At 42.6% G+C, this 15,301-nt stretch overlaps 1 non-coding gene across 1 annotated transcript; it reads left to right on the forward strand.

The window, feature by feature from the left end:
* The first annotated feature begins 9,917 nt into the window (after window positions 1–9,917).
* On the forward strand, window positions 9,918–10,021 carry LOC122752181. The gene has a single exon (XR_006355974.1). It is a non-coding gene; the product is annotated as a U6 spliceosomal RNA (small nuclear RNA).
* Window positions 10,022–15,301: the final 5,280 nt, after the last annotated feature.

The following is a 15,301-nucleotide window of genomic DNA, read 5'->3' on the forward strand; positions in this document are numbered from 1 at the left end:
TGTGTGTGTGGGGGCAATGGAGGTTAAGTGACTCACCCAGGGTCACACAGCTAGTAAGTGTCAAGTATCTGAGGCTGGATTTGAACTCAGGTACTCCTGAATTCAGGGCCGGTGCTCTATCCACTGAGGCACCTAGCTGTACCTTTACTCACTTCTAATATACTTTCATAAATGCTTAAGGCCTAAACACTGTTGCTGAAGTTTCTAATTCATATGTAAATCCTAGCTAGTTTCCCCCACCCCCCACACTGGGGGGCAGGTAAGGACACACACATTAGATTTAACTTGTCACAACATTTGAGGTGAGAAAAATGGAATCAGTTTTTGAAAATTGGAGATCCAGGGAGCAAAGGAGTAACATCCACATACTGGAGAGGGTGGAGCCTATAGGAAATTTAAGGTCAGCTTTTAAAATCTCTGAAGAGTAGGAGGGGCTCTCTGAGGCAGAACAGTCCAAGTGTACTGCAGACCCTCCCAGGTAAAGGTAAAGTAAGAAGTAAACTGGCAAATTCACAACAAAAGGACCCACTGAAAAAGGCACTAGAGAAATCAAAGGTGAAAATAGTGGAATCATGGGGAATTATATTTAGGAGAGTATAGGGATTAGGGACCACAGGTGTTCTAGGAATCACAGGAACATTCACTGCTCAGGTCTTGGACAAGCAGTCGCATGAGCTCACAAACAGTAAGGATCGGAACCTAGTGCAGGTAACTAAGTGACCAGAGGATAGGTAGTCATTAATGAGAAGCCTAATGCTCTCAGTTGCCTCTGGAGAGGAAATACTGTGAGACTCAAGGAAGAGGTTTAGAGGGATCCAACTGAATCTGGATTAGAGAGGCACTGAGAGCCTTTCCAATTTCAAAAGAGTTAAATGCCCAGGGGGAGGATGGGAGGATGGGACTTCTTCCAGGGGTGAAGAAGAGTAGATTAAGACTGGGGCTATCAGGGAGCAGCTATGTGTCACAGTGGATAAAGCACTGGCCCTGGATTCAGGAGGACCTGAGTTCAAATCCGGTTTCAGACACTTGACACTTACTAGCTGTATGACCCTGGGAAAGTCACAACCCTCATTGCCCCACAAAAACAAAACAAAAAAACAACAAGAAAAAACCCACATACACACACACACACACACACACACAACCCAAGACAGGAGCTGTCAGGGTATGGGGGAAAGTAGAGAGCTTTTCAGAAAGAAGGAGAGCTGGATATCATTATGGGGAGAGAATTAAATAGAATTCTATCTATCTGGTGAGAGTCACGGCCTGGAAGGTGGGGAGGAGCATCTTCCCAAGGCCCCTTCTTTGGGCTTTAGAACAAATGAATGAAAGGCTTTAGATGGAGAAAAGCAACAAATGATCTTGCAACAACTGTGGCAGCTTTATGGATACCAATCATTATCATACTAACTCTGCACAAGCCCCTTCTTTTGAAGGAAAGAGGCAGATCCTGAGAAGGGGGTTCTCTTCCTTCATATTGACATTTACCATGCACCCAGCTGAGTGGCAGAGGAAGCCAGTGTCTTTCTATTTTGGGGCTTTCTCTTCGGGGGGGGGGTCATTGGAACTTGGACTTTGACCTTTCCTAGCATTTTCTCCCCTCTCCTTTTGCTTCTCAGGACTTCTACTTTTCTCTCTGGGTAAGATGAGTTTCAGGCTCCTGGCATCCAGGGCCTCATGGTTCCATTGGGGTTACGGGAGTATGGAGAGTAGGCCACTTCTCAGGGATTCCCACCTTTTGCCCCACATCCAACAAACCCTAAAGAGTGGATCATGACAGTGTACCTCTGGCCTGTAGAAATGGCACCACAAAAGGCTTAGCTTAGCTGTTGAACTCCCGGAAGAGAGATAGGTAAGAAAGCAGCTCATCTCTACTTGGCCACAAATGGATCCCAGCTGAGGAAGATGGACAACACAGCAAAATCATCACCACAGAGACACCTGCTCTACTCTCCTCTCACTCCACACCACACCACAAAGATATAGGGCAAATGTCAGTGGTATCAACAGGGTCATGCCTCATAACCACCCCTTCATTGTGTTAACATGGCACTCAAGAAACACCACAACTATGCTTGATGATGCCAGCAGCACACCCCAGAAGAGCAAAGGCATTGGCTGCTGTTACCTTTGGGTTCTGGGGCTCAAGGAGCCCAGAGGTCAGGCTAAGACATGCTGGGCCCATTTATTGTCATCTCTCTTTTTGTTTGTTTGTTTGCGGGGCAATGGGGGTTAAGTGACTTGCCCAGGGTCACACAGCCAGTAAGTGTCAAGTGTCTGAGGCCAGATTTGAACTCAGGAACTCCTGAATCCAGGGCCAGTGCTCTATCCACTGTGCCACCTAGCTGCCCCCTCTATTGTCATCTCTTGATCCACCCTGGCTTCCACCCCTCACCTGTCCCACCCACAGCCAATGCACCCGAAGTCATCTTTTCTTTCTGTCAGCCTTCGACTGGCTTCATTCAGTCACTTGATGTTTTTCTTTCTACACCTGCCCAGTTCTCCATTGTGATTCCATGATGCTCACCTAGCCTCCATGGCATCTCTCTCCTGACTTGGCCTAGCTACACTGCAATAGTGACTGCTTCCAGGTGTCACTCATCACTCAGCACCCAATTGTCTCAGGTTGTCCTGCTCTGACTTCACTAGTCCTGGAGAAATACTACAGGCCAAGTTTTTCTCAGCAAAACAGAAAAAGACAACTCTCAGCACCTCTTTCTGCTGACCTTCACCTGCCCTGCCTCAGCACATTCTTTCTCGTACCTTCCCTTTTAAGTCACAGATCCCCCTGTTTACATTTGAAGCAGGAGTTAAAAGTGTCCTTTGGACCAGAATGAAATGGAAGCTCATTTATCTGGTGGGTTGACTTCTGTACTAAAAATCAAAATTAATTGGGTTGAACATATTGCAATCATAGTCACTTAGAGAAGTTAATAAGTCCTTATATGTACAAAGGGATAATAAATATTTACACCTATCTCCCAGAGTTGTTGGGAGAAACACTTGGTTGTGAAGTGCTTAGCACAGTGACAGGCTTCTGTAAATGATGATCACTGCAGTGGACAGAACTTGTAGGAATAGAATTGAACAAAATGCTATGCTTCCTATAGGTATTTTGACTAACTGGCATGGGACGTTAAAAAACTGATCAATTATAGACCGATTATTTTGAAGTATTATGATCAACATGCTTAAGCAACTTTCAAGACATAGAAAGAGTCTCACACATGGTAGGTGCCACATAAACTACTATGATTAGCATGAAAATGCTAGGAGTAATAAGATAAAGGACTTCCTATGAATTGATTAGTTGGAAAGGTATTTAATTAAATTGTTGTCACCTGATTGAAGATGTTGCAATTACAAGGTGGTTAAGACAAGCTGCTAAAGCCAATTTCTTCCTATTTTCAATCTGAATACACTTACCTTAGAAATATATCTGTTATATAATTATCAGAGTATATTTTGTATTAAAACAACTAGAAAATAATCATCCTAGTAGTAAAAGATTTAATTTTGGAAGAAAAGCCAAAATCCTCTTAGGAGATCTTTGTCTGAGATGTTTGTTGGGATGAGCCCCTGCTGACAGGGTATGCTGAAACTCTGCAGCACTGCCCTGTGAAGAACTAGGGCCTCTCCCACCCAAAGTGGAGAAATGAAATTTTTGAATAATAAGTTTATCATTTGGAAACTCATTTAATTTTCGTAGCTTTTAATCCTATTATTTTGAACAACTATTCACTGTATGAACTTGTGGTGAAGAAGTGCAAATCACAGTACATTGCTAAAGAGATCTATTGGGTCTGGGTCACTGAGAAAAAGTAAGCCACTCCTTCCCAGGTATACTTTTTTAGTTCATGGGAGGGGGGGGTGTCATTGTGACACACAAGGGAGGATAGATTTAATTAAGCAAGAGTGGTTTACTCCAGACACCACCCCAGTGGCAACTTGCATGACTTGTCCAACTTGGGCAGCTTTTAATCAGCTTGCCTTTCAAGTCACATCCACTGGTGGCCATCTGCTAGCTTGCATCCCTTGTGGAGTACTTACAGAAACACGTTATTATTGTGACCAAGTCAGTTCTTGATCAAGGTTGCACTATTCCCTTCTTCTTCTTCTTCTTCTTCTTCTTCTTCTTCTTCTTCTTCTTCTTCTTCTTCTTCTTCTTCTTCTTTCTTCTTCTTCTTCTTCTTCTTCTTCTTCTTCTTCTTTCTTCTTCTTCTTCTTCTTCTTCTTCTTTCTTCTTCCTTCTTCTTCTTCTTCTTCTTCTTCTTCTTCTTTCTTCTTCTTCTTCTTCTTCTTTCTTCTTCCTTCTTCTTCTTCTTCTTCTTCTTCTTTCTTCTTCCTTCTTCTTCTTCTTTCTTCTTCTTTCTTCTTCCTTCTTCTTCTTTTCAGGGCTATGAGGGTTAAGTGACTTGCCCAGGGTCACACAGCTAGTAAGTGTCAAGTGTCTGAGGTCAGATTTGAACTCAGGTCCTTCTGAATCCAGGGCCTGTGCTTTATCCACTGTGCCACCTAGCTGCCCCCTATTCCCTACTTCTAAAGTCACAGCTCCCTCTGATATCTTTTTTTTTTTTTAGCAACAAACATTTATTTTATTTTCCATTTACATGTAAGGGTAGTTTTCAACATTCATTTTCATACAATTTAGAGTTCCAAATTTTTCTCCCTCCCTCCCTCCCTCCCTCCCTTTCCTCCACCCTCCACAAGATTGCAACCAGGTTATATATGTACAATCCACAAGTGTTCTTTTTATAAGTTCTTTCTATGGGGGTGCATAGTAAGCTTCCTCATTAGTTCCTTGGGATTGTCTTGGATTATTGCGTTGCTGAGAGTAGTTAAGTTATTCACAATTGCTTATGGAACAATACTGCTGTTACTATGCTCAATGTCCTCCCAGCTCTGCTCACTTCACTATACATCGATGTTCATTAGTCTTTCCAGGTTTTTTGGGGATCATCCTGTTTGTCATTTCCTGTCGCACAAGACCATTCCACTACAATCATATAGCACAGCTTTTTCCATCATTCCTCAATTGATGGACATTCCCTTGATTCTCAATTCTTAGCCTCCATCAAGAGTTGCTATAAATACTTTTTGTACAATTTCCCCCCCACCTTTTCTCTTTTTCATGATTACTATTGTTAACTGTTTCCCTTCCATCCTATTCCCTTCCCCATGATATTTATTCTATTATCCATCTAATTTCATCCTATCACTCTTCAAAAGGGATTTGCTTCTGTCTGTCCCCTCCCTCACTCTGCCCTTCCTTCTTTTGCCCCTCTCTCTTTATCCTCTTCCCTTCCTATGTCCCTGCAGGGTTAGAGATATTATTCCACCCAATTGAGTGTGTACATTATTCTCTCCTTGAGCCAATTCTTTTTTTTTTTTTTTTTTTTTGCAAGGCAGTGAGGGTTAAGTGACTTGCCCAGGGTCACACAGCTAGTAAGTCAAGTGTCTGAGGCCAGATTTGAACTCAGGTCCTCCTGAATCCAAGGCCGGTGCTTTATCCACTGTGCCACCAAGCTGCCCCTGTGTTATTCCATCCTTGAGCCAATTCTGATGAGAATAAGGTTCACTCAATCCCCTGCTCCTTCCCCATCTTCCCTTCCACTCCATAAACTTTTTCTTGTGTCTTTAATGTGAGCTACTTTCCCCCAGTCCAACTCTCCCTTTCCCTTTTCCCAGTGCATTCCTCTTACCCCTTAACTTATTTTACATATGTCATCATGGGTCAGCTAGGTGACACAGTGGATAAAGCACTGGCTCTGGACCCAGGAGGCCCCAAGCCCAAGTCCGCCCCCAGACATAAGCCACCCCACCTTGCCTGTCCCACAAAAACAAGGATAAACAAAGAATAAATGCTTTACAGATATCATCCCTTCATATTCAATTCATACTTGTGCCCTCTAAGTATATTCCTTTCAGCTGCCCTAATACTGAGAAAGTTCTTATAAGTTAGAAGTATTATCTTCCCATGTAGAAATGTAAACAGTTTAACATTTTCATATCCCTCATGATTTCTTTTTTTCCTGCTTGCCTTTTTATGCTTCTTTAGAGTCTTGTATTTGAAAGTCAAATTTTCTATTCAGTTCAGGTCTTTTCATCACAAATGCCTGAAAGTTCTCTTTTCCTTTGAAGTCCCATTTTTTCCCCTGAAAGATTATATTAAGTTTTGCTGGGTAAGTGATTTTTGGTTGTAGTCTCAGTTCCTTTGCCCTCTGGAAAATCATATTTCATGCCCTCTTGTTCTTTTATGTAGATGCTGCTCGATCTTGTATTATCCTTACTGTATCTTCAAAGTATTTGAATTCCTTTTTTCTAGCTGCTTGCAGTATTTTCTCCTTGACCTGAAATCTCTTGGATTTGGCTATAATATTCCTAGAAGTTTTCCTTTTGGGTTCTCTTTTAGGAGGTGATCAGTGGATTCTTTCAATTTTGATTTCATCTTCTGCTTTTAGAATATCAGGGCAATTTCCCCTGACAATTACTTGGCAGATAATGTGTAAAATCTTATTTTGATCATGGCTTTCAGGGAGCCCAATGATTTTCAAGTTATCTCTCCTGAATCTATTTTCCAGGTTTTTCCAAGGAGATATTTCACATTGCTCTCTATTTTCTTATTCATTTGGATTTGCTTTATTGTGTCTTTGTTTCTCATAAAGTCACTAGCTTCCATTTATTCAATCATAACTCTTAGGCGATTATTTTCTTCAGAGAGCTATTGTATCTCCTTTTCCATTTGGATTTTCAAGCTGTTGACATTCCTCTCATTACTCTCCTGCATCACTCTCATTTCTCTTTCCATTCTTTGCTCCACCTCTCTAAATCTTCCTTCTAGCTATGCTACATTCTCTTCAAAGTCCCTTTTGAGTGCTTACGTGGTCTGAGACTACTTCATAATAATTGTAATGAGTAGTTGTTGAACATAGCATAACTGATATGAAATAAATTGAAGGAAAAATTTTAATTCCTCCCTAAAGACAAACAAATATATAAATGAATGGATAAAGAGATAGCTAGATAAATGAATGGATGAATAAATGAATGAATGAATAAACAAACAAATAAATAAATAAATGAAGTTCCTCTCTTCAGGTCCTAGAGAAATTTTCAGACTATCAAATAAATAAAAATCTTCCTTAAGTAAGCCTTTTAAGTTATTAATCTCCTTTAAGTGGATTTTTATTAATTTCATACATTAGAGAAAGATTTTTTTTCAGATTTCTGAATTGGTTCCTTTCCCTTGTCTTCTATATCTCTCCTCTCCTTCCCCTTTGAAATTTCCTTTTCCCCCTTTCTTTTTTCCTGTTCCTCTTCCCCTTTCTCTTTCCTGTGTTCATTTATCTTTTTTTTTCTTTTTTATCTGCTGAGAGAAAGCAGGAGAAATGAATAGATCCATAGAATAGCCAAATATTAAGATAACAGGCAAAACTTTAGCCAAAGACTTAATAAGATATTAAGAATATAGAACTGTATTTTTTTTTTGTTGTTGTTTGTTTGTTTTGCGGGGCAATGGGGGTTAAGTGACTTGCCCAGGATCACACAGCTAGTAAGTGTCAAGAGTCTGAGGCTGGATTTGAACTCAGGTACTCCTGAATCCAGGGCTGGCGCTCTATCCACTGTGCCACCTAGCTGTCCCCTAGAACTGTATTTTATCCATATATGACCATCAGAAAGCAGGAGGATTGTTTCAGGGGAGGTAGGATATTGGAACCAGAGGATGCTTTACATATGTATACAAACACACCCACATATACATGCATATATACACATATTTATGCATACATGTATATATACGTATATATTTACATATTCATATAAATACACACACACATACACTTTCCATGTTATGGGACTCATTGCTTATCAGATTTTCTGTAGGTTTTTTGTGTGTGTGTGAGGCAATTGGGGTTAAGTGACTTGCCCAGGGTCACACAGCTATTAAGTGTTAAGTGTCTGAGGCTGGATTTGAACTCAGGTACTCCTGACTCCAGGGCTGGTGTTCTATCCACTGTGCCACCTAGCTGCCCCTGTAGTTTTTCTATCCTTGGTAATTGGCTACATCTAATGTAAGCAAGATTTGGAGACATCTTTTGCCAAATCCAAAAATCTCTCTCCCAATGTCTCTAAGAAAGTGTCCTTCTGGGTGCAGCTAGGTGGCACAGTGGATCAAGCACCAGCCCTGAATTCAGGAGGACCTGATTTCAAATCCAGCCTCAGACACTTAACACTTACTAGCTGTGTGACCCTGGGCAAGTCACTTAACCCCAATTGCCTCACCAAAAAAAAAAGTGCCCTTTAGCTTCTGGCAGAACATGGACAGTCATGTTGGAGATCCCATTGCTTCATAAAATTGCCCATGCTATTATAGAATGGCTCTAAATTTTAGATTTAGATTTAGATCTTGATTTAAGATGCCATGTTGGAAGCATATTGCATTCACTTTTGGGTGCAATGTCTGGCGTGAACTTTTGGCCTCTTGAGTCCTTTTTTTCTACTTTCTTGGTGGTATTGGGTATTATGATCTATGAGGATCTCAGTAGTAGCTCAGGCTAGAAACCTGCCAGCTTTCAGGGCTCCCAAGAGTTCTGACTCAGGGCAATGTATCAACACTAAACTTCTGGTCTGAGTTCTACTAGTTCCTGACCTGAGTTGTGTGCAACATACCTTCATACCTTCATGCTTGCCTCTCTTTAGTGTTTCAGTAGACTGTTGCTGGAATTGCTACTTAGAAAACTCTATATGGACTCCCCTTTGGTCTGGTTATTCCATTACAAACTTCAGTCTGTATTAGAGGCAGGAATTGAGATCGCATTAAGCTCCTAGGGTCAGTGCTCAAAAGCTACTGTTTGCTTCTGAACGTCCTGCTTGGTTAGTATGCAGCCAAGGGCCTGCAACTAGACAGCACCTAGCAATGCCACACCCCAGGTATGTATTCCCCTCATCATTTACCCTCGGATCTGTGACATAGAACTCAAGAGTCCATGAAGGGAGCTCCCAGCTGGCACCTGTTCCCACATTCTGCAAAAGGGCAGGGCACCACATGTATCATCTTCACTCTGTTGTTACCCAGATTCACAGCTCCACTCTCCTTTTAGTTCCCTTGTCCTTAAAAGCACCCAATGTGGCATTCTCCCTTGGACATACCCCTTACTCAGTGTCAACAGGCATCTCTGTCTGCCTTTGACAACCACTACTTACTTTTTTATATATCTCTGGACTCTCCTAAGTTTGCACACCAGAATTGCTTTGTAGCTCTGTTTTTTCATCAGGTATGTTGGGAAGCCCTCTCTTTCATGAAAGATCCATGCTTTCCCTTTTAGGGACTCAGTTATACTCAGTTTTGCTGAGTAAGTTGTTCTTGACTAGGACCCTAATACTTTGCTTTCTATACCCAAAGATTCCAAGCACTTTACTCTTTTATAGAGCAAGCTGCTGAATCACATGAGAGCCTGATGGCTGGCATGGACTTCCTGACTCAGTATACTTCTGTGGTGTCTTTGGCACCGTGCCGAGCAGTTAGGTTAGAAACTCTTCTTTATTTCTCCCAGCTATTTCACCATCTTGGTTCTGCCCTAGCAGCTCTCTTCTGAAGATACACCTCTTCTACTTGAGGACTCCATCTTCCAGGAATAGCTCCAGAGAAGAACACTTTTAATTTAAATTATATTAAGCCAACATAATTTCTTTTTCTTTTTTCTTTTTGCAGGGCAGTGGGGGTTAAGTGACTTGCCCAGGGTCACACAGCTAGTAAGTGTCAAGTGTCTGAGGCCGGATTTGAACTCAGGAACTCCTGAATCCAGGGCTGGTGCTTTATCCACTGTGCCACCTAGCCACCTCAGCCAACATCATTTGAGATACCTCATTGTTAGAGAAAGATATGTAGAATACCTATCTTAGCTATTTGACAGATAACCTTCCCATAAACACATATATTAAAATTGGAATGATCCAGAGAAGATTAGCATGCCCCCTGCGCAAGGATGACATGCAAATTTGTGAAGCGTTCCATATTTTTAATGTTATGTATCAGATTACCTGCTGTCTAGGGGAGGGGGGCAGGGAGGGGAGGGATGGAGAAAAAATGTGAAATTGGAAATCTTATCTAAACAACGGTTGAAAACATAAATAAATTTTAAAAAATGTGAATGTACCTTGACTCAGAATATAATATACAATTATGCAATAATTTAAAATAATACCTTTTTTTTTTACTAAGTATACTATTACTTTTGTGAAAAATCGGAACATATTTAAATACAAGTTAAAACACAACACAATCTTAAAGAAAACTTTTTTTTGAAAAAAGAAAACTTTTATAAATGTTCCCCTCTTATTAAAAAAAGTATGATTATCAATTTACACTACCCATGGCAACCAATTTACCAGGGAAATGCTTTATAGAGTTTGATCGAATGATCAGTTGAGAGAAAAAACAAACAACTCAGAATATAGGAACACAATACTCCCAGAATTAACATTGTATTTTGAAATCAAAACCATCTTGCATTATTTCAAAATTAGATAGAAGAGTGAAGAGAAGAAAATAAGTTAAGAAAATACACATGGAAGAATAAAAGACAATGAAAGTCAAACTAGGGAAATCTAAATGAATATGAACTTAATGTTAATAAGAGTATTATAGCGAGAGGCTAGTTATTCTTGGGTGGGGGGGCTAGGTATCTTTCATACTTTATCCTTATAGTTTAATCTGACTCAAATCCATAATTATCCCATATGCTTCAGATGCATTGGCCTTGTGGGTACCAGAGAAGTGATAGAGGGCAAGGCCCATGAGAGGATCAGGAGATCAAATGAACATGGGGTTCAGGGATGGTGGGCTGGCTTCGGGTCTCCTCAAGCTCCTGAGGCCAAAGCCCATAGGATGTGCTGCTCTGGGGTCTGCATTGTTGTGCGTATTGTTTCTCACCATGGTAACTGATTACAGGGTTATTAAGAGGCATGAAGCTGAGGAGTACCTGGCATTTACCTGTTACTTTGTTGGAGAGTGGATGGATAAGAGATTCCCATTATCACAACTATTTTATGAAGATATTTTAAGTCGCTCATCTAGAATAATAATCTGTGAGACAACGGCCTTCCTTGTCCCAGTTGGTATGTGCTCCTTTTTCTCCCCTGGATGATTGGATTTGGTGGTGTTCATCAGGCAAGTTAGGAGTTTTGTGGTTCCAGTTCTCCAGGCTGTAGGCATGATGCCATGATCAAAACTGAAGTCCTGTTAAGCCTTCATGATCAGAAGAATTGTGGGTTTCTTTCAGGTGTTTTTAGGTGTCAGCCCCCCCTCCCCATTGTTCCCCAGGTTTTGATGTGTCCACTGATGCCAAGAGAGTTCCACAGACCTTTCCACATTGATGAGTGGTGTTCCTGGAAGAGGCAGCTCAGTCATGAAGTGGTATTGGCTTCGATTGCCACCCATCCTGTTGGGCATTCAATGGGGGTGCAAATGTGGTTCTGGAAATGAGAAGCCCTAGCTCTGGATCAACTGCTTGATTGCTCTGTCTTTTGGTGGACTTGAGCAGGGTTAGCATGTGTAGATGATCCCCATTGTCTATCTTTGTCAGAAAGATCTTCGCATCTTCTCCACTTGTTTTCCAGAAAAAGAAAAAGTTCCCCAGCAAAACAGGCACACATTCAATCCCAACAGTTGTATAGATCAACTGCAAAGGAGGAGGTCAGGTCAAGGAATAAACTCGATAAGTTGGCAGGCACAGTGTTCTCAGCATGTCCTGTGATGTCCCTCTCTGAATCAGTGGGACTTCAGTCATCCATCCATTCATCCATCCATCCATCCATGCATATCTCTATGTACATGTCAAGAAACTGTGTGTGTGTGTATCCAAATATTTCTTTCAGGAAAGAATGCCAGGGATAGAATGAGTGGGACAGAACCCACAAGACTCTTGTGCTTGGCTGTACTCTCATTTTTCGCCAACCTCTGCTTTTCTGTAGTTACAGACCAGAAGTGGACTCTGCTGGTAGAAGACTATTATCTTTGGGGATGTGGGATGGTGATGAAGTGGAGGGAAGGGATTTTGAGGAAGAGGAGGAAGAAGAAGGGGAGCAGTAGGGGCAAATGAGGAAGAGAAACATTTGGGCCTTTGAGGTGCAGCCACAGTTGAGATGTAAAAAGACTGATAGACACCAAAGCTTTGTCAGCTATCCTGAGATCACTTGCTCTCTTTACTGTTCCAAATCCATTAATTCATTGAATTTGGAACCAAAGGATTGGGCCTAGAGAAGCCAGGGATGTTCTAGTGAACACATGACCAGATAATTGTGTTGTCCAGAGTCTTTGGAGAAGATTCTTTCGAAGAACTGCTTCCCAGCAAAAGAGTGTGGACTCGACTTGGACTTTCCACAATTGCATGAAGATTTCCATTGGAAAAATATGTCCTTGCTCTTGTGATCGCTTCTCAGCCATTTTCTCCTGAATTTTTCCATGGTTCAAAACCAGAAGGTAGAAAAGGCCCAATTTTTGGGGGTGACAAGAAAGCCTGAGTCAGGCTTTGTCTTCCTTTCCCAGATGAGTGCCTTGCTCCAGGAGAGATAGAAGGCACCCATCACATGGTGGTCCTCAGGCTGAATAAGTTTTCCCAAGGTTTCCTCACTAGTGGTGGGCCTTGGGAACTTTCTTCTAGATGGTATTTTATTCTCTGCATGAGAACATCTGTGGGGATTTTTTGGGCAGCAACACCAACTATTTGAACTGAAATGGAAAAGGTTGGCATAGCAGGGGTTAATCTTTTATAAACTTTCTCCCTTATTCTCATGGACTCCTTCATTCCCTTTCTTATGTCACCAATTTCATCTCTGTGACTCACTTCTGCACTGTTGAGAGTGCTAAGGTTGCTTTGGCACAACCTGCCTGATTAGAAAAAGGTGACTCCACTGCCCTTTGTCCAAGAGGACATTTACAAGCCATCTCCCATTTCCCCCTAGTCTTCACCAAAGAGCTCTCCGCCATGATGTGCTGAATGGGGTGCTGAGACTCTGAGAGGCTTTCCTCAGTGGCAGCTTCATGACATTCTCTGTGCTGCTTATCTCCTTTGTTTTACTGTTCTCCAATAGTGAAAATCATTTGAGCTGTGAAGTACCAATCCCAAGAGTGTAGGGGACATTTCTGGAGGAGTGGCATGGCTTTGGATGCACTGGGTGGTCATCTCCTTGGTAGCTGAAGACTTTGACAACCCCGGAATTACCTGTGTGGCATCTGGACACAAAGCAGGGCCAAGTTACAGATTTGGTGCCAAGATGATGCAGGTTGTGAGGCGTGGCAGAGCCAGAAAGCGCCTGCAATGGGTCCCGGAGCTGCCATGCCAGCCAGCCCCCTCTGGAGCTCTGTGTAGGAGAAGCAGCTGTTGCTGTGGTGCTGAAGCAGAAAGAAGCAGTTGTGAGGGAATGTGGGGGATGTTGGTGTTAGGAGTCAAGGCACTGACTGACTGCATGTGGCAGGAGTTTTGTTGGGAGCTTGGGCTGTCTAGGTGTATGGTGAAGTGGCTGGGAAGGAACAAGGATCTAAAGCCAGGATGGATGGAGGTCAAGTAGAAGTGAGAAAGAAGCAGGACAAGTGGATGAGTAGACCTGAGGAGGAAGACTTGAGGAAGCAGTGCAGTGGCCAGGCTGAAAGAGAGGAGCAGGACCGGTTTGGAGTCAGTTTGCAATACCACCTATGGGCAGGGAGCAATAACTCGGGGACAGCAGCAAAGAAGAAAGCACAGCAATGGTAAAGAGGTGCTCCCAGGAACAGGAGAAGCGTAACTTAGAAAGGGCAGGGAATGTGTTTGGGGAATGGAGGAGGCACAGGTGTAAGGCAGCAGCTAACAAGGTTTGGAAAGTTGGGTCCCTGGGTGGCTGGCAAGATAGAGGGGAAGATACCCCAACCAGATTTTGCCAAACTTCACAGCAGTCCCTGGAGTGAAAAGAAGCCCCAGGTTGTGACAAGGATGGTTTTGGAGAAGAAGGGATGGATTGGATGGGGCTCAGAGTCGAGAAGCCAACACCCCCCCGCCACCACACCCCATCAGATCAGTTCTGTTTATCTATTGAGCTGGTCCAAGGGACTTTTTTTGATACTTTCTGCTCCAAATGTATACGGGTTGTTCTGGAAGGGAATAGAGAAGATACAGGAAACACTGTGTCAAGGGAGAAGAGGCAAGGTCAGCAGACAGAGATGGTGGGGATTGCATGTTTCTTTTTTGGTGGGAGAAGCTGGGCCTCTAGTGGTTCTTTTTTTTTTTTTTTTTTTTTTTTTGCAGGGCAATGGGGGTTAAGTGAATTGCCCAGGATCACACAGCTAAGTGTCAAGTGTCTGAGGCCAAATTTGAACTCGGGTACTCCTGAATCCAGGGCTGGTGCTTTATCCACTGCGGCACCTAGCTGCTCCCTCTAGTGGTTTTTTTTTTTTTTTTTTTTTTTAGTGAGGCAATTGGGGTTAAGTGACTTGCCCAGGGTCACACAGTTAGTAAGTGTTAAGTGTCTGAGGCCGGATTTGAACTCAGGTACTCCTGACTTGAGGGTCGGTGCTCTATCCACTGCGCCATCTAGCTGCTCCTCCCTCTAGTAGTTCTTGAAGGACTGGGAAGTCAGAGCAGTGGCACCTCAGACTACAGGGAGCAGAGAGATGATGACTGAAGCTGGGGAGTTCGCATATATGCACAAAGCAAGTCAGAAAGAGGTGTCATCTAGGCTAAGTGCAGACTCCTGGCATATCCCAATGGAGAATTTGGCAGGGGCTGAAATAAAAGGTCAAGCCACTGAATGGAGCAAGTTCAAACTAGGGGCTGAACAGGATCCCTTAGGATGCATTGAACTTGTGGGTACCAGAGAAGGGATGGAGGGCAAGGCCCATGAGAGGATCAGGAGATCAAATGAACATAGGGTTCAGAAATGGTGGGCTGGCTTCAGGTCTCCTCAAGCTCCTGAGGCCAAAACACATGGCATTTGCTGCTCTGGGATCTGCATTGTTGTGCGTATTGTTTCTCACCATGGTAACCAATTACAGGGTTGTTAAAAGGCATGAAGCTCAGGAATAACCTGGCATTTACCTGAGATTTTACTAGAGTGTTGGCATATCAGTGGTTAATGTTGTGTCAGGTTTCTTCCTCATTCTCACTGACTCTTTCATTACCTTTCACAGTACAGCAAATTCCATTCCGATTTCTTCCATCCATCCATATTACTTTCAGACTGTTTTGAAAGAGCCTGCCTGATTGCCACAATGTGGGTCCACTGCTCTTTTTCCATGAGCAAATTCACAAGCCATCTCCCATCTTCCTTG

The sequence above is a fragment of the Dromiciops gliroides genome, chromosome 3 (genome assembly GCF_019393635.1).
Source record: "Dromiciops gliroides isolate mDroGli1 chromosome 3, mDroGli1.pri, whole genome shotgun sequence".
Taxonomy (NCBI): domain Eukaryota; kingdom Metazoa; phylum Chordata; class Mammalia; order Microbiotheria; family Microbiotheriidae; genus Dromiciops; species Dromiciops gliroides.